This window comes from Chiloscyllium punctatum, chromosome 11 (genome assembly GCF_047496795.1).
Source record: "Chiloscyllium punctatum isolate Juve2018m chromosome 11, sChiPun1.3, whole genome shotgun sequence".
In the NCBI taxonomy this organism is placed as follows: Eukaryota; Metazoa; Chordata; class Chondrichthyes; order Orectolobiformes; family Hemiscylliidae; genus Chiloscyllium; species Chiloscyllium punctatum.
In genome coordinates, this window is record NC_092749.1 from 21519340 (window position 1) to 21539702 (window position 20363).

The window sequence follows — 20363 nt, forward strand, 5'->3', positions numbered from 1 at the left end:
ATGAAAATCTTGACGGTAAAGGGCATGGGTAGTGTCACGAACATAGGTGGGGAGTTCCTGGACTAAGAGGGACAGGACGGTATTGAGGTAGGAAGAGACGAGTTCAGTGGGACATGGGCAGGCAGGGTTGACCGGGGCAGTCAGGTTTGTAAATCTTTGGTAGGAGGTAGAATTGGACAGTGCGGGATTCACTGACAATGAGGTTGGAGGCTGTGGATGGGAGATCCATTAGGGTGATGAGATTGTGGATAGTCTGGGAGATGATGTTTTGACAAGGGGAGGTGAGGTCGTGATCAAGAGGCAGTAAGAGGTGTCTGCAAGTTGGCACCTGGCTTCTGTGGGGTAGAGGTCGGTGAACCACATTACTACTGCACTCCCCCCTTATCTGTGGGTTTGATGGTGAGGTTGGGGTTGGAGCGGAGGGAGTGGAGGGCTCTGTGTTGTGAGGGCAGGAGGTTGGAGTGGTGAGGTGGGTGGCCAGGTTGAGGCAGTCGATGTCACGGTGGCACTTTGAGATGAAGATTTCAAGGGCGGGTAACAGGCCGGCATGAGGTGTCCAGGTGGATGGAGTGTGTTGGAGGCTGGAGAAGGGGTCTTGGTGGGTGGGCGGGTGTCGTGGTTGAAAAGGTGGGCCCAGAGGTGGAGACGGTGGAAGAAACGTTCAAGGTCAGAGCGTGTGTCGAACTTGATTAATCTGGGACCATAGAGGAATAAAGGTGAGGCTTTTACTGAGGACTAAACATTCGTCCTTGGTGAGGGGGAGGTCTGGGGGAATGGTGAACAGATGGGCAGGGCTGGGAGCTATGACCTGGAATGGAGCTGGAGCTGGAGGTGCAGGCAGAGACGGTTGCTTGAGTGGGCATGGATGAGGAATCTTACATGTTCCTTTGAAAGTCAAATGTGAATTGATCAGGTTGAAGGGACCAGATCACTATCACAAGAAGAATTCAAAAAAGATCTTTTGAATTCAATCAGTATTTCTAAGGGTAGACAGAAAATCCTTGATGATGGTTTACCTCAAGTATGAATAGCTTTTCATATCTCATCTGAAACCTAACAGAATAAGAGCTGACCACACTAATGGCTCAAGTAATTTAAGAGTTGATAGACATGATCTGTATGGACTTCAATAAAAGCGTTCGACAAGGTTCCTCATGGGAGGCTAGTTAGCAAGGTGAGATCTCATGGAATACAGGGAGAACTAGCCATTTGGATACAGAAATGGCTCGAAGGTAGAAGACAGAAGGTGGTGGTGAAGGGTTGCTTTTCAGACTGGAGGCCTGTTACCAGTGGAGTGCCACAAGGATCAGTGCTGGATTTACTACTTCTTATCATTTATATAAATGATTTGGATGTGATCATAACAGGTATAGTTAGTAAGTTTGCTGATGATACCAAAATTGGAGATGTAGTGGACAGCGAAGAAGATTACCTCAGAATTCATTGGGATCTTGATCAGATGGGCCAATGGGCTGAGGACCAGCAGGTGGAGTTTATTTTAGATAAACGTGAGGTGCTGCGTTTTGGAAAAGCAAATCTTAGCAGGACTTATACACTTAATGGTAAGATGCTGGGGAGTGTTGCCGAACAAAGAGACCTTGGAGTAAAGGTTCATAGTTCCTTCAAAGTAGACAATAGACAATAGGTGCAGGAGTAGGCCATTCAGCCCTTTGAGCCTGCACCGCCATTCAATATGATCATGGCTGATCGTTCCTAATCAGTATCCTCTTCCTGCCTTATCTCCATAACCCTTGATTCCACTATCTTTGAGAGCTCTATCCAACTCTTTCTTAAATGAATTCAGAGACTGGGCCTCCACTGCCCTCTGGGGCAGAGCATTCCACACAGCCACCACTCTCTGGGTGAAGAAGTTTCTCCTCATCTCTGTCCTAAATGGTCTACCCCGTACTTTTAAGCTGTGTCCTCTGGTTCAGCACTCATCCATCAGCGGAAACATATTTCCTGCTGACAGAGTGTCCAATCCTTTAATAATCTTATATGTCTCAATCAGATCCCCTCTCAGTCTTCTAAACTCTTCTAAAGTAGAGTTGCAGGTAGGTAAGATAGTGAAGAAGGCATTCCTTTATTGGTCCAGAGTACTGAGTACAGGAGTTGGGACACCATGGTTAGGCCACTTTTGGAATATTGTGTGCAATTCTGGTTTCGTTCCTATTGGAAGGATGTTGTGAAACTTGAAAGAGTTCAGAAAAGGTTTACAAGGATATTGCCAGGATTGGAGGATTTGAGCTATAGGGAGAGGCTGAATAGACTGGAGCTGTTTTCCTGAAGCGTCGGAGGCTGAGGGGTGACCTTATAGAAGTTTATAAAATCATGAGGGACGTGGATAGGATAAGTAGACAAAGTCTTTTCCCTGGGGTGGGGGAGTCCAGAATTAGAAGGCATAGGTTTAGGGTGAGAGGGGAAAGATATAAAAGGGACCTAAGGAGCAATGTTTTCACACAGAGGGTGGTGCGTGTATGGAATTACCTGCCAGAGGAAGTGGTGAAGGCTGGTACAATTATAACATTTAAAAGGCATTTGGATGGGTATATGAATAGGAAGGGTTTAGAGAGATATGGACCAGGTGCTGGCAAATGGGATTAGAATAAGTTAGGATATTTGGTTGGCATGGATTAGTTGGACGATAGGGTCTGTTTCTGTGCTGTAAATCTCTATGACTCTATGACCTTGACTAAAATACACAATCTAAAGGTCTGTGCCCTAGGCCTAGGCTAACTCAATGATGAAGGGCTTTTGCTCAAAAGGTCGACTCTCCTGCTCCTCGGATGCAGCCTGACCTGCTGTGCTTTTCTAGCACCACACTCTCAACTCTAGGCTAACTCAATACCTAATATAGAAGAGGATTTACCAATTTAGGTAGAGTCACCATTTTAAATTTTGATATGTTTAAAATTCTGGCTGTGAGTAACCATTTCATTGAGACCATGAGAGAAACATCTTGAAGTAGCCACTGCTCTCAACAGGGAGAGGGTATCCAGGATTATTGCACCAAACTAGCTACCAAGTGCCACAATTGGCAGTGCTGTAAAAGTGAAATCAAATTCCTTTCATTTCACTCCCTGTCGCTCTGATTATCGAGGTATTGCAGATGCTGAATCTAACTTTAAGTTTTTAAATTCTATACTTTGGAAAGTAAATCTTCAAGAAAACCAAGACAGCAACATTTCTTTTCATACGTATTAAAAACAAGTCAAATATCCCATGTATCATTATTTTTGATTTTCAATATGGCAGGTTTGATTTTAAGATGGTATCTTGCATTTGATCCGGTTATTTTCAGATGTATATACATCAAAATATGAGTGGAATCAGAGCTTTCCTTGATTTTGGGTAGTCATTAAACTTTTCTAGATAGTATCTAAATATCATGAAAAGAAAACAATCAGTACAACAGATAACAGAAGAGACAGGGACTCATTCTGTTAAAAATTCCAGGGAAGAAATCCTAAAACGTTACTGAAGTGCAAATTCCAAACCAAGTTCCTGGCACCTACTCAGCCACCTCATCCACTGCAATTTTGCCAACAGTGGGTGAGGCATCAACCCCACAAGGTGCTTGTAGATGTTTTATAATCACTCTGTTCAGATAAGAGAGGCTAGTACACACTTTTGGAGTGGGGTGGGACTTGAATCCAGGCCTCCTGGGTCAAAAATAGGGACACTACCACCGTGCCAAAGAGTCCAAAACAAAATGTTTGTAAGCTGTCTGATCGACAGAACACTCCAAGTTTAAATTCCAGCCATGAAATATAGCATTGGATCAGAAACACCAAGGAAATTCAAGGATATAGGAAACTCCAAACCTGGGGCTGGAGGGATTTTATAGAGCCTACAAGAGTGGGAATGGTGGCATGTGAGGTGACTGATTTAGGTGTAATGTCAATTTCCAGACAGCAAATTGAGATGCAGAGATTAAGTCATTAACAGAAATGTGATGCATCAGGGTTCATGCCATGTGGCATGTTTGCATTTATAATACATTTGCATGCCATGAGTACATAGTATAAAGTTTTTTTGATAACACATTAACTTCAGGATAAAGTCAATGTTGCATAATAATTTTCTGGCATCATGTACGTTTGCTTAAAGATTGTCTGTAAGAATTGCCTTTGTGCAGTTGTGTCCAAGGTCACCAAAGTTCCTTGTGAAACTCTGTGACATAAGGGAATGGGAGCAGGAGAGTGGCAGCTTGCATGGAGGTTCAAAACCACAAAAGGTGAGAGTGTGCTGCAGGAGGCTGGAGGTGGGTATTGGATTCAGGTGCATGGAGAAGTTAAGTAGGACGAGGCGGGCATTCTGAGTGTGGTATGGGCAGTCAATGAAGCTAAGAAAATAGGGGGGCTTAAAGAGTGTTAATACTGTTCACATGTGGGACCACCTTAGGGGGTTGAATGGCAGACACCTTCCAGGGTTCTGAGGTCACTCACAACACTTTAATTTCCCCAATGAGTGTGAACTGGACAATGTCCATTACAATGCTTAGAAGGGAAGGTCTGCTGTGCCTGCAGGTTCAACCATGTCCCCTTGAGTGGAGGACATGAGATTGGACATGAACATTAACATTCAATCAAGAGTGAACAAAATATAAATGTTTTTTATACAATAAAAGAAGCATTCCTAATGCCCCTGCAATCATCCATGTGTGTCAGTACATTTAACTCTCTGGCTTAACTTGTATTAACAAATAACAATGATGCACACATGAATAATGTAATGTGAAATATTTATGACTGGAAATTGAATTTGCAGAAAACATCTGTATACCACATTTCTGGTCTCAACAAAGTCTTATTTATTGGTCATGGATTGTTTAGCCATGATGCAGAACCTGCCTGTATGACCAGGAGACTCTTTTATAGCCCAACTATATCTGCTGCACTGTTAGTTTACAGTGGATATCACCACTGAAAAGCTTGGTCTGCCATGGAATTGTGTGCGTGTCCTGCACACAGAGCCAGTGCATTAGGTTTTCATTGCAATCATTTGGAAAGCAGGAAAAAGGCAGATACCACAGAAGTAACACACAATTCAGTTCTGTGATCATGCATGGTGCACTCATGACAAAATTCCACATGCAAAACAAGAATCCCATGGAATCATGTTTACATTCTGCCCAATCGTGCTGTCTCTTGACTTCAGTGGAGGATAAAGTCTAACAGAATATTAAACCATTGTCCCACCTCATCCCATCATTTTTTTGACAGAGGGATTTTAATGGGGTAAAATTGCCACGAGATTGATATTGTAAACACATAAGCTGCAAGCTCACAAATTACCTGTGATGATTGTATGCACGATGACCCAAATAAGAGGCAGTGACAATGGCAAAAACAAAGGCTGGCAAAGTAGAAGTTGCAATGGCATAGCCAAACCACTCAACAATTTCACCAAAGTAATTTGCTGCTGTGATATATTCAAATAGTCCACCTGCAAAAACAGGAAAGATAATAGCCAATCATGTAAACTCCTGTTTGCTGTTTGTTAGCTGTTTTCAATAACACCTTGTATTTATATACTGCCTTTAATATAACCTCCCAAAACACTTTATATTATTTGAACGGTTTAGGATTCTTGAATGCAAATGAAGTGGTTAGATGTAAGGTGATCACTCTGATTGGCACATGCAGTAGCTGAAAATTTACAGAATCATGTCATTATCAGTATTTGTTAAAAACTAGGGTTGAACACTTCTGAACATGAACATGAATACTGTTGGCAAAGGATCCAGGAATAAATATGAGATACAATCCATGACATGAACCTTTAATGTAGTAAACTATGGATCCAAAATTTTGAGCTCAGGAAATACAATTTGCACACTTCTGTTCTTTCCCAAATGTTGACCTGATCCACGTGTGACTTTGCATGGGATATCTGGTTTCTCAAACAGAGTTCAAGTTCATGGTACCATGCATGAACTGAGATGGAATACAGTCGTGATGTGGATATAGAGGTGGGTTGGTTAGAAGCGTATCTTGTTTCTTGGAGCAGCCTAAATGTCAGAATTGTTTAAAGGTTTCCTAAATTTCACACCTAATCCTCCTCATCCTCCCCCTCTGCCCCTCAGATCACCATGTTATCCCATGCCCGCTCATATTCCCATGCTACTGTATTCCCTGTCCATCTCTCCATGCAACCCATACTCACTTCATACTCATCTCCCCAGTCCACTCAATACCTCTCTTAACCTCACCTCCCTCATTAACCCAATGACAACCTACACCTCCTCATATCCCCGAATCCTCTCTCTTACCTCCACATTAGCCATCCAATATCCAGTATCCAATATAGGTAGACCTCCTAATATCTTTGAAATGAACTTTAAAATTGTAATAAAACTGTACCAATCTGATATGTATACCATATTCGAAGACATTTCTTACAGAAAAAAGGTCTCCTCTATAAAACCCATTCAAACATGTAAATCCACTTAAGTGGTCAATCTCTTAGAAAAAAATAAATTTACATTTATACATCAAAACAGTTCACCTTTTAATTTTCTCTTAAAATTATGAATCAAAATGTGAATCTCTATTGCTGAGATAAATGCCATGGGTCTTTTGAAATTCAGCCAAATATTCATAATATCCTATCAAAACAAATGCCCAGAAATAGGAACAGGGTAGTATACTGAAACTAAAGTGTCACTTTCTTCACTGTGAAATATATGTCAGTACTTAGATGATGGTTGTCAATGTAATGATCAACTCACATTTGCATGGCAGACTCATCTGATGAAATATGGTTTTAAACGCCAATCTACAATATAACATCTAATAGAGAAATCTTGAGGAATGAAACAGTTGCCTTTAAGAATGTTGCTGTTTCCATCTACAGCAGGCATCTCCCCGTCATTGCAGTCATGAATATTCCAAGGAGGTACATTTTTAGGGCTTACAAAACCTGCACCAGCCCATCAGTGTAGTGTTTAGGATAAGATACAATCTTTACATGATTTTCACAATGAGAAACTCAACCTTCGAAGAGCTAATGTGCATTTTCAATCCAAGGTCATCTCAAAGAATAAAAAGACCTCATGGGTCTCAAAGGTTTAGGTCTGAAAGGCAAAAGAAAATTGCTTTGCCAATGAAAAACGATTCAGCTCAGTGATCCTAAACCTGATGTATGTGAATGCCCAGCACCTATTGATTTTTATTCGCATGTGGGACATGGGCATTGCTGGCTGGACAGCATTTATTGCCAACTATTGCCTAGTTGCCTTTAAGAAGGTAGTAGTGAGCTGCCTTCTTGAACCATTGCAGTTTATGTGTTATTGGTAGACCCACTATGCCCTTAGGGAAAGATTCCCAGGATAATGTATGAAGGAGTATGATTTTCAACTCATCAAGGCTCCTTTAAAATCAACTTTCTAAATTCATGATCTCTACAGTCTGGAAGGATGTGGGCAGAAAAACATGGGAACACCACCATCTGCAAAACCCTTTAGATCGTACAGCAACCTGATTTGGAACTACATCACCGTTCCTTTGCTGTCACTGGGTCAAATTGCAGGAACTCTCTTCCTAACGCAGTGAGACTGCACCTTCATCAAATGGACTTTAGAGGTTCAAGAAGGTGGCTCACCACTGCTTCTCCAGGGCAAATAAATGGATGACAAACGCTGGCCTTGACAGCAGTATTGACAAATGAGGAATGAAAACAAAAATCTTCAGAAGACTTGAAGGTAATATTAGAAGCCACAAGATCAATTTCTGCGATTAGCTGGGTTGGCAGGCAGAAATGGTATCTTTTGTGTATATGCTGTTGAGACACTGTTGACCATCTAGTCCTCATGGCTCACTGCCAAGTCACACCCAGTCAGTAACCAGCAGATTCATTACCCAGTTGGATGATTATGAATTCTTAGTCTCTTTTTCTAACTAAAATGGAAATTTTAATAACGGATGAACCAAAAACTTTCAGTGCTGACAATCATTCTGTCTTTGCCTGCTGACATTTGTTTGGGAGTTGGTCTTGAGTTCCTGAAGTGCTAGCAAGCACTTGGGAGTGTAAAGCCAGTAAGTGTGCTCACTATGTCTGATCTCCCGGTAAACATTGAGGAATTGTTTAACATTATCAAGTCAAAGTTTCACACAGTACTCAAAAATATTTATACCACTTTACAACCTTCTGGTCTCAATATTGATTTCTATACCTTCAAATTGTAAACCCATTCCTTCCCTTATTTAAAAAAAACTTTGCTTGTTACATTCTCTGTTACCATGTCCTCACCCTCACCACCACCCTCCCCCAACCCCCAACTTCAATGGGACTGTCTGTTCTTTTACATCTGGCAGTTGGACACATTGTTATTGTGCCATTCTCACATTCCAATCACTTAATCTGAACTATCAATGTCCTTTCTTCCCAACACTCCAACTCCACCACCCCCTACCCCCACCATTATTGCATAAATGCTGCCCCCTCCACACTTCATTTCAGCTCTGATAAAGGGTCATCTAGACTCGCAACGTTCACTTGGTTTCTCTCCATGGATCTACCTGACCCACCGTGATTTCCAGCATTTTTTGTTTTCAGAACTGAGAAGTGTTTATAGATTTGAACAAAAATGGAAACAATAAAAGTCACAACAATGCAAATATGGGCTTTGTTGTTCGAAAAAGGTAAGGTTAGAGATCCGTAGTTTGGAGAGGCAGTGAGAAAGAATGCTAGATTATTCATGTGTAACATTAACATCATCCTCAATCCATGTCTAACACACCAGAAATACTTTCAGTCATAGATATGGATATCTCTTACATAACTAATTATCTGATATATTAGTTGTTTCATATACACAATTTTAATATTTGTTTTAATTGTTTATCATTTATCATCCAATATATTTTACATCTATATTTACCATTTTAAAGGTATTATTTGGTGCTGATCACTCAAGATTTTTAATTTGTGGAAACTTTTGAAGATGATGTTACCTTTAGGAATATAATATTCCCTGTCATTAGGTTTCCTTAGGCTCAGCAGTATGTTGTCACTGTAAATGTTAATGGATAATCCCACAAAGTATAGAACAACACCTAAAACGTAACAGAACAAAAATGGTCCATTGAACATAGTTCAAAATTGAATCCAGACAAATCTATTTTGTTAGGAGAAAGTGAGGACTGCAGATGCTGGCGATCAGAGCTGAAAAATGTGTTGCTGAAAAAGAGCAGTAGGTCAGGCAGCATCAAAGGAGCAGGAGAATTGACATTTCGGGCATAAGTCCTTCTTCAGGAATGAGGAAGGTGTGCCAACCAGGCTAAGATAAAAGGTAGGGAGGAGGGACTTGAGGGAGGGGCGTTGGGAATACGATAGATGGAAAGAAGTTAAGGTGAGGGCGATAGCCAGAGAGGGGGTGGGGCGGAGAGGTCAGGAAGAAGATTGTGGGTCAAGAAGGCGGTGCTGAGTCCGAGGGTTGGCACTGAGAAAAGGTGGGGGGAGGGGAAATGAGGAAGCTGGAGAAATCTGCATTCATCCCTTGTGGTTGGATGGTTCCTAGGCAGAAGATGAGGCGCTGTTCCTCCAAGCGTCGTGTTGCCATGGTCTGGCGATGGAGGAGGCCAAGGACCTGCATGTCCTTGGCGGAGTGGGAGGGGGAGTTAAAGTGTTCCGCCACAGGGTGGTTGGGTTGGTTGGTGCGGGTGTCCCAGAGGTGTTCTCTGAAACGTTCCGCAAGTAGGCGGCCTGTCTCCCCAATATAGAGGAGGTCACATCGGGTGCAGCGAATGCAGTAAATGATGTGTGTGGAGGTGCAGGTGATTTTGTGACGGATATGGAAGGATCCCTTGGGGCCTTGAATGGAAGTGAGGGGGGAGGTGTGGGCACAAGTTTTTCAGTTCTTGCGGTTGCAGGGGAAGGTGACAGGAGTGGAGGTTAAATTGGTGGGGGGTGTGGACCTGATGAGGGAGACGCGGAGGGAGTGGTCTTTCCAGAACGCTGATAGGGGAGGGGAGGGAAATATGTCCTTGGAGGTGGCGGAAATGACGAAGGATGATACGATGTATCTGGAGGTTGGTGGGGTGGTAGGTGAGGACCAATGGGGTTCTGTCCTGGTGGCGATTGGAGGGGCGGGGTTCAAGGGCGGAGGAGCGGGAAGTGGAGGAGATGCGGTGGAGAGCATCGTCAACCACGTCTGAGGGGAAATTGTGGTCTTTGAAGGAGGCCATCTGGGTTGTTCAGTATTGGAATTAGTCCGCCTGGGAGCAGATATGGCGGAGGCGAAGGAATTGGGAATATGGGATGGTGTTTTTACAGGGGGCAGGGTGGGAGGAGGTGTAATCTAGGTAGCTGTGGGAGTCAGTCGGTTTATAGTAAACGTAGATAGTTTACCGAGATTACTTCCCGCTCCTCCGCCCTTGAACCCCGGTTCATTTCTTGAACCGCAAGAAATGCAAAACTTGCGCCCACACCTCCCCCCTCCCTTCCCTCCAAGGCCCCAAGGGATCCTTCCATATCCGTCACAAATTCACCTGCACCTCCACACACATCATTTACTGCATCCGCTGCACCCGATGTGGCCTCCTATACATTGGGGAGACAGGCCACCTACTTGCAGAACGTTTCAGAGAACACCTCTGGGACACACGCACCAACCAACCCAACCGCTGAACACTTTAACTCCCCCTCCCACTCCGCCAAGGACATGCAGGTCCTTGGCCTCCTCCATTGCCAGACCAGGGCAACACGATGCCTGGAGGAAGAGTGCCTCATCTTCCGCCTAGGAACCCTCCAACCACAAGGGATGAATGCAGATTTCTCCAGTTTTCTCATTTCCCCTCCCCCAACCTTATCTCAGTCCCAATCCTCGGACTCAGCACCACCTTCTTGACCTGCAATCTTCTTCCCGACCTCTCCGTTCTCACCCCCTCTCCGGCCTATCACCCTCACCTTAACCTCCTTCCATCTATCATATTCCCAACGCCCCTCCCTCAACTCCCTCCTCCCTACCTTTTATCTTAGCCTGGTTGGCACACCCTCCTCATTCCTGAAGAAGGACTTATGCCCGAAACGTCGATTCTCCTGCTCCTTAGATGCTGCCTGACCTGCTGCACTTTTCTAGCAACACATTTTTCAAATCTATTTTGTTCTCAACAAAATAACAAAGAATAAATTATTTATTAACACATGAGACAAAAATAAATCCATTTCCTGTTCTGTCATGCAGAAATATTACATGAGGTGAATTCTATAAATTTAATAGAACTTTAGGAATGCCTTACGAAGCAAAATAAAACTTGGTTTTTTTGAACGATTGTTTCATGATAGCAAACATAGGGAAGTGGTAATTTAAATAGCTATGTAAACATAAAGCAAATATCTACATCTACATTAGGTTAAAGCAAACGAAATGTCACCTTTTCAAAAAACTTGTCAACCCAGTAGACAATAGACAATAGACAATAGATGCAGGAGTAGGCCATTCTGCCCTTCGAGCCTGCACCGCCATTCAATATGATCATGGCTGATCATTCCTAATCAGTATCCTGTTCCAGCCTTATCTCCATACCCCTTGACGCCACTATCTTTAAGAGCTCTATCCAATTCTTTCTTAAAAGAATCCAGAGACTGGGCCTCCACTGCCCTCTGGGGCAGAGCATTCCACACAGCCACCACTCTCTGGGTGAAGTAGTTTCTCCTCAGTAAGCTGTCAACTCTGAAACAAACCAACGATGAGTGAAAATGAGAAATTACACTGATGTTGTAACTGGATGGTAGTGCTGAATCTTACCAAAAATCAGCCAAATGTCATTTTTGACAAAGTTTATAGTGGGTATCTCTTCATAAGGCCTTGTGAGTTTTCTTACGCTATTATCCTAAACCTGTCTCATTACCTTTGTCCCTGTGGCATCTGCTCATTGTATTCCCACATTTGTCATAGGCAGAAATACTCACCACTGGCAGGACATCCCAGAATCTCTGGATTAGTGGTGCTGGAAGAGCACAGCAGTTCAGGCAGCATCCAACGAGCAGCTGCCTGAACTGCTGTGCTCTTCCAGCACCACTAATCCAGTATTTGCTTTCCAGCATCTGCAGTCATTGTTTTTACCCCATCCCAGAATCTCTGCAATGGCACCATGTTTGAAGGCAAGACATGCACCCAGTCAAGCATTGGCAATCTGGAGTTTCCCCTGATCATGCAAAAGGATAGCAACCACTAAACAACAGTTTCTCAGAGCACATTGGTGGCATGGCTCACGCATCGTTACACGTGCAGATACACAGTTTAACACCTAAAACTGTTTAAAAATCACCCAGATAGGTTATCTGTCCTTAGCCTCATCCCATCTACAACTCTACCTAAGTCAGTAATACTGTCTCCCAAAACACAATGTAGTCAGAATCTTATCATTGGTCAATGTGGGAACATCACATACAGGAAAACCTTCAACGGTTCAGCACATGCACTTTTGTTCAGCAACAGTAAATCACAAACAAACACACTGAAGCTGCAACAAAAGCAGAAATTGCTGGAAAAGGTTAGCAGGTCTGGCAGCATCTGTGGACAGAAATCAGAATTAATGTTTCAAGATGAGTGATCCTTCAGAAAGGTTCTGAGGAAGGGTCACTCAACCAGAAGTATTAACTGATTTCTCTCCACAGATGCTGCCAGATCTACTGAACTTTTCCAGCAATTTCTGCTTTTGTTTCTGATTTACAGCATCTGGAATTCTTTCAATTTTTAAACAGAAACTGTATTTGCTTCCTGACATTAACAGTCTGCTCATCTTCCTAGCACCAACAAATACACTGACAAAAAGTGATCATTGCACCCAGCTCAGATCTATTGAAACTGGGTGATGATTAGGGCCTGAAACAAAAATAGAAATTGCTGGAGAAACACAGTAGATCTGGTAGTATCTATGGACAGAAAGCAGAGTCAATATTTCTGGTTCAGTGACCCTTCTTCAGTTCTGTTTTCTCTCCATAGATGCTGCCAGGCCTGCAGCATTTTTCCAGCAATTTCTATTTTTGTTTCAGATTTGCAGCATCTGCAGTTCTTTGATTTTTTTTTGACAATTAGGTCCTGTCTGGTTTGTTGTGCCTGATGCTGCTGTGCTCCATCATGCTGAAAGTGATGTTCCTCCTCCTCAATCTACTTGTCTTTCTCCAAGGAAGAAAGTTACCACTATCCCAGAACTTCAGCATCCATTGCATCCCCTCTTTAGCTGCTCTAGTTGTGCAGAGCACGCATGCTAGACTAACATTGCACACTCTGTCCAAAGTGCACTGTGAGGCCCACAATGACCAATTCAAACATTAGATCTTCATCTTCCAATCATCACCTTCAAGAGCCTATCATCTGCTCCACGATGGTCCTAATCAAAGAATGGGCTGCATTGTATCTGCACTTGTCCTCAGTCAGGGGTTTGTGTAACAGAGTCATCTGTCATGGTCACAGAGGGTGGCCCTTGTCTCCCAGTATACATCCTTGTAAGGTAACCAACTTCTGAAACAGTAGGAAGATGAAAGTTCTCCAAGATGTTGTCATCATGGCAGCTCCCAGGATACCTTGATCAGGCATCTAAGATGTGGTACTGATGACCACAGATGACTTGTATATTGAGTTTTGAGAAGATTTGTAGCTCAGGTTGAGGTTCTGGATGTAGCTGAGCTGGAAGGTTCATTTTCAGATGTTTCATCACCATACTAGGTAACTTCTTCAGCAAGCCTCTAGATGGTGTAGCCCGCTTTCTACTTATATGTTTGGGTTTTCTTGGGTTGACGATGTCATTTCCCCTGGTGATGTCATTTCCTATGGTGAAGTCATTTCCTTTTTTTTCAGGGGGTGATAAATGGGATCCAAGTCAATGTGTTTTTGATAGAGTTCCGGTTGGAATACCATGCTTCTAGAAATTCTCCTGTGTGTCTCTGTTTGGCTTGTCCTAGGATGGATGTGTTGTCCCAGTCGAAGTGGTGTCCTTCCTCATCCATACATAAGGATACTAGTGAGAGTGGTCCCTCCTCTTTTGTGAATTTTATGCCAGTAAGGGTATTATTAATGGTCTAGAAGGTTTTTTCTACTTTGTTTTGTTTAGTGATGACAAAGGTGTCATCCATATAGCGGACCCAAAGTTTGGGTTGGATGGTTGGCAGAGCTGTGCATTATTGTCTCTGCTAAGAGCCCTAATATTGGAGATCCCATGGGTGTTCTGTTGGTTTGTCTGTAGGTTTTGGTCTGTAGGTCATCAATAATACCCTTACTGGCATAAAATTCACAAAAGAGGAGGAAAACAATAAACTGCCACTCCTGACTGTTCGCTCTACTGCGACATCTAAGGGGGATTTTCAAACCAGTGTCTACATAAAAACAACACATACGGACCAAATATTGAACTACAGAAGCAATCATCCCAACATCCATAAACGAAGTTGCATTAGAACATTATTTTAACGACTCACCACACACTGCAGCACAGAAGAACTACGCAGAGCAGAGGAAAATCACCTATACAGTGTACTCAAAAAGAACAGGTACCCAATGAACATAGGCTGCCAATTTCTCAGCAACAAACACAAACAAGGAGACAAAACTCGTCCAAAAATCCCAGTCACTCTCCACTACATTAAAGGCATCTCAGAAGTGACTGCCAGACTACTCAGACCTCTTGGCATCATGGTATTCCACAAACTGACCAACACACTAAAACAGCAGCCAATGAACTTGGAAGACCCTATACAGACAACAATCAAAACTAATGTCATTTATAAAATACCTTGCAAGAACTGTAACAAACACTACATTGGACAAACAGGCAGAAAACTAGTCACCAGGATACATGAACATCAACTAGCCACAAAAAGACATGACCCACTCTTACTAGTATCCTTACATACAGATGAGGATGGACACCACTTCGACTGGGACAACACATCTATCCTTGGACAAGACAAACAGAGACACACGAGAATTCCTAGAAGCATGGCATTCCAACCGGGACTCTATCAACAAACACATTGACTTGGATCCCATTTACCACCCCCTGAGAAAAAGAACAGGAAATGACATCAATATAGGAAATGACATCATCAACCCAAGGAAACCCAAACATATAAATAGAAGGCAGGCTACACCACCAGTGCTTCATCTGGAGGCTCACTGAAGATGTTACCAAGTATGATGACAAAACCTCTGAAAATGAATCTTCCAGCTCAGCGAGCAAACCTACTTGTATATAGATGAAATGGTAGCCGTTGATTTGATGAGTCTAGCTGCATTATGATTAATAATTTCATGTGAAGTAAATATCTACAACCACATTTGGTTAGAACAACTGAATGGTACCTTTAAAAAAATCCTGTTAAATAATATGCTGTCAACGCCCCTACAAGCCAGCAATGGGTGAAAATGAGGAATTACACGGAAATTGCAACTGGATGATGGTGCTGAATCTTACCAGAAATTGGCTATATCATTTTTGCTAAGTTTCATGGAAAGTATCTCTCCATGAGACCTTAGAAATTTTCTCACGCTATTGTCTGAAATCTGTTTTATTACACATGCACCATGCCCCTATTGTGTCCACTATTTGTATTCTCCCACTTGCCACTGGGGTGATAGAGAGTTTAGGAACAGTGATGGAACATTATGCAGGTCAATGCTATATTGAGTTTGAGGACTGTAATCTGAAATCACAAGTGCTCTAGTAGCCATAAGGCATACAAAATGAGTAATTCTACCCTATATTCTGAAAGTAGAACATTTACAGAAATTTGGTTTACCTGAGATAAACCTGAAGTCAGTGACCCAGTTGTCATCATAGTGAGTGCAGTGGATCATGGTGTATCCCTGAAGGTAGCCATTAATAGTACAGAACAGACATCCAAAGAAAATGAGTGGGAGAGATGTCCGTTGTTTCTAATTGCGTAGATAAATGTCCTTATAAAGCAGAATTAATAAAACAAAATGAAAATACTTTCGGAGGAAATTTGTCATGAAGAAAACACATAAAAGGCACAAACTCTTCTGAGTCCAAACAAACCCTTCCTAACATAAACCAAAAACTCAAATAATGCAGATACTGCAAATCTAAATCAAATCAGAAACTGCTGCTAAAACTCAGCTGTAGATAAGCAGGAGGCTTGAAGATCACAGCAAGCCAGCAGCATCAGGAGGTGAAGAAGTCAACTTTTTTGGGGATAACCCTTCTTCAGAAATTCCTGAAGAAGAGTTAAACTGAAACGTTGACTTCTCCACCTCCTGATTCTGCTTGGCTTGCCGAGTTCTTCTAGCCTTCTGCTTATCTACTTTGGATTCCAGCCTCTGCAGATTTTTCATCTAGCTATTACTCCAGATAGCATCTGCAGCGAGAGGAATGGTTATAATTTCAGGTTAATGACCCTTCATCAACATTTTCCTTATTGACCAACAATCCCAGTCTTCAACATGTTCAATGACTGAGCATTCACAGCTCTCTGAAGTACAGAATTCCAAAAAATCACCACTGTCTGAGTGAAGAAACTGAGCTCAGTCTAAACCTTGTGACTATTACTCCTTGATATAACCAGTGAAAAGAGCCTCCATGGATCTTGTAGCCTTTGTTTTTTGTTACTCTGCCATCCTTCATTTTCATGAAGATGCTGGACATTATTAATTACTAAATTCTGCAAAGTCTTTGTGAACTAAAGTTATTATTTCGTTGGATTTAAGGTGACTTCAGAAGTTTCAGCTCATTTATCCCTTGCCATCCCAAGTTTCAATAGAAGTCATGGCATTTAGTCCCAGTTTTACCTTTGTAATGTCATGCTGTGATATGTCTTCAGGATAATTCATTGAATCTATCTTCAGTAAGGTCACTGGTTTAATTTTGACATCACTAGGTTGTCAATGTACTGCATGTTAACTAGAGAGCATAAATACCAGATAAGCAATATAGCTCACATCATTTCAGCAAATTTTGACCTCTGATTGTAACTTTTCCTTATGTATTTACTGCAAGATGTTTGACACAAAACTGCTCACATACAACACTGAGGAAAGTCACAGTTTGTTTCCTGTTGTAAACAAACGGTTGAAAATAAAACTCAAACTTAAGAATATTCCTGGAAACATAAAGTATCAACCAAATGTGACCATAATTCTCTGCAAAGTTTACGATAAGTTGTTGGGTGAAAGTTCCTTTGGACTGGATGAAATTTTGACTTTATGTCCTTCCTGCTATCATTGATTTGGACAGAGGTTAAGATTGTGGACTGTATGTAATTCAGTCAGTTACCCAACAGTCAGATTGCCTACAGGTCATATCAGAATTGATCTGCTTATTCAGTTAACCTATTTTTGACTAATCAACCTGTTCAAAGATGCTATTACACATCTCTGGAGCTGGTGGGATTTGAACCCATTCAGGGGTACCATACTAACACTGTGCCACAAGAGGATTCCCAAAATACAACTTGGGTCAACCACTGACTGCTTGGTTTCTGATAATCCCACATTAGCCAATATTTAGGTTACTTAAAATGTGAGACACAGGAATTGGTTATTCTGCACAACCAGACCATTTATGATTCATTAACGTATCCACCTGTCATTCGTGATCTAAATCTGCAAATGTGGTCCTCTGTTCTAAAGTGCTCCCCAAACATTATTTCACTGTAACGCAATTCAAAGCTTGAAAGTTGACATGAGAACTGTAAGGGAGTGGGGGTCTGTGAGAATGGGAGCTTGTTTGTAAATACAGGAGAGCACAATTGCTCCACAGGAACCCTTACTGCCTCAGAACTCACAATTCCAAAATTTCAGATCACAACCTTGAAGTCCTGATCCTGACTTGCTCTATTTCCTTCTCCCTTAGCTGGTTGTCCAGCTTCCCCATTCTCTGAAGAGGAAAGAGAACCAGGATGCATTTCTGCTATTATCCTTGTAAACCTTGCCTGTACCTTTTCCAGTGCCTCCATTTCTTCTTGTAATTTAGAGACTAGAACAGCATCAGTACTTGAAATGCCATATCATCACGATTTGATACAGATTTAGCAATAACATCTCTACTTTTCAATTTTATCTCTCTCGGAATAAACCCTAGCCATTGCTTTCTCTTTGACCCAACATTAACTGACTGGATATACTGAACTCTGAAAACTCCACAGTTTCTCCTCCTTATCTAGATTCACACTTTCAAAGAAATAAGCAACTTTGTTTTTTTTTCATATGAAAATGTGTCACTGCACACCTCAGTGACCTATTCAAATGAAATTCCCAAAAGTATTTTGGCATAAGCTTACAATGGCAAAATTGGCTAGCAATTGGCATTTGTTCTCAGTCTTTCAAGAACTACTGTTTATCTGTTTATAATTACATCAGTCAAAGCATAAAATAATGATCAGGACACCAGGGAGAACTCCCAAATTCTTCTTCAGAATGTTCCATGGGATCTTTTACATCGACCTGAGAGAACAGATGGGATTTAGATTTAACATACATACAAAAGTAAATTTATTTAGGATAACCTAGAATGAGATACTAAATAATACATTGAAAAAATAATTGTAGGTTATTTTATAAATTTCAGACTAAAAGTTTTTATTCTAATCCCATTTTCCAGTACTTGGCTCTTTGCCTTGCATGCATACCATCATAAATGTATATCTAAATATTTCTGAAATCTTATATGGGTATCTGCCCTATCACCCATACAGGCAGTGAGTTCCAGATTTCCATCGCTCTCTGGATGAAACAAAAGCAGAAATTGCCAGACAAGCTCAGCAGGTCTGGCAGCATCTGTGGAGAGAAATCAGAGTTAATATTTCGGTTCGAGTGACCCTTCCTCAGAACTGCTCTGAATGAAAATGTTTTTCCTCATATCTCCTCTAAAGTTTCTGTCCCTTAAATCTATGTCCCAGTCCGTGATCCCTTCATCAAGGGGAAAAGTTTCTTCTTGTCTATCATCAATATTCCCCTCATAATATTATATATCACAATCATGGCCCCCTCAATATCCTATATTTTGAGGAAAACAACCCCAGACTGTCCAATCTCTCTTCAAAACTGAATCTCTCCAGCCCAGTCAACACCCTGGTAAATCTCCTTTGCATCCTTTCAAGTGTTACACCATCCTCCTATGATGTGGATTCCATAACTGCACACAATACCCTATCTGCAATCTGTACAGGTAAATAATGTTCAAGTAAATAAAACATAAAATTGCCAGTACTGGAAATGTCAAACAAAAACAGAATTTGCAGCAACAAATCTGGTAGCAAAGAAAGAAGAGTTAATGTTTTGAACCCAGTGAGCCGCCTTCAGGATTGATAGTAGCTATAAAGAGGTGGTATTTATGTCCGGGACTGAGATGGGGGGAGAGGGAGTGAGCAGATAGATGGAGACGGAGCCCAGAGAAAGAAAAAGACAGTTAGACAGACAAAGGGATAGCTAATAGCAAACCATAGAAGGAGAAAATCTATGTAATGTTCAGGCTTGGTTTTATTTGCACTATATTTGCCAAAGGAAACAAACAAAATTCCAGAAGTAGGATTCTTTTAAATTGCACTTACCTGTGAAAGTAGCGCCCACAGAACATGAACAATAAGAATTTGCTCCCCGTACTGTCCAGGCTGCCTGATTGATAAAGTGATATCACAGGTACTAAAAATAACGGCAACTCCATTACAAACCATCCAATCTTAGCTGAAACATATACTACAGAGTGGTCTTGAGTTAGGTATCTAGCGTACAAATGCACAGACTTTCTGGCCTGGCTATTGAAAATCATAACAGCCAGCAAATAAGATGTTAGCGGATATATAATGTATGGGTTACACTCTGACATGCTGACCTTGATGGTTTTGTTAAAGTGACAATTTATGTGGTCCGCTCCTGTAAGAGAATTAGTTTAAGTGAGCTATTCTAGTTATTCAGTAGTATTTGCTTGTTCTGTGACCAGTGTCAAACCAATAAAAGGGTGGGTTTTTATATCATACACTCATCCGGCAGAAATTTACACTTTAAATCGCACTCAAAAGCTGGTATTTAAAACCCAGCTCAAAGCTTGCATGAACAAGTCAACCACTAGATCACCCAAGGAGATGAGTAAACATTTGCACAGAAGAACATAAGAGCTAGGATCAGCAGTAGGCAATTCAGCCTCTCAAGCCTGCTTTGTCATTTAATATGACCATGGCTCATCTCATTTCAGCCTCAACTCCACTTTCCTGCCCGCTGCCCATAATCCTTTAACCCAAATTACTAATTAAAAATCTATCTCCTCCTTAAATCTATTCAGGGTCCTGGTGTCCTCTACACTCTTTGAATTCCACAGATTCATGATCCTTTTGAGAAAAGTAATTCCTGCTCATCTCTGTGTTAAGTCCATCACTCCTTAGCCGAAAGCTATGCCCTCTTGTTC

The 20363-nt window shown here is 41.7% G+C and overlaps 1 pseudogene; it reads right to left on the reverse strand.

The window, feature by feature from the left end:
* Nucleotides 1-3220: 3220 nt before the first annotated feature.
* LOC140482812 (3-oxo-5-alpha-steroid 4-dehydrogenase 2-like) lies at nucleotides 3221-20099 on the reverse strand (annotated as a pseudogene).
* Nucleotides 20100-20363: the final 264 nt, after the last annotated feature.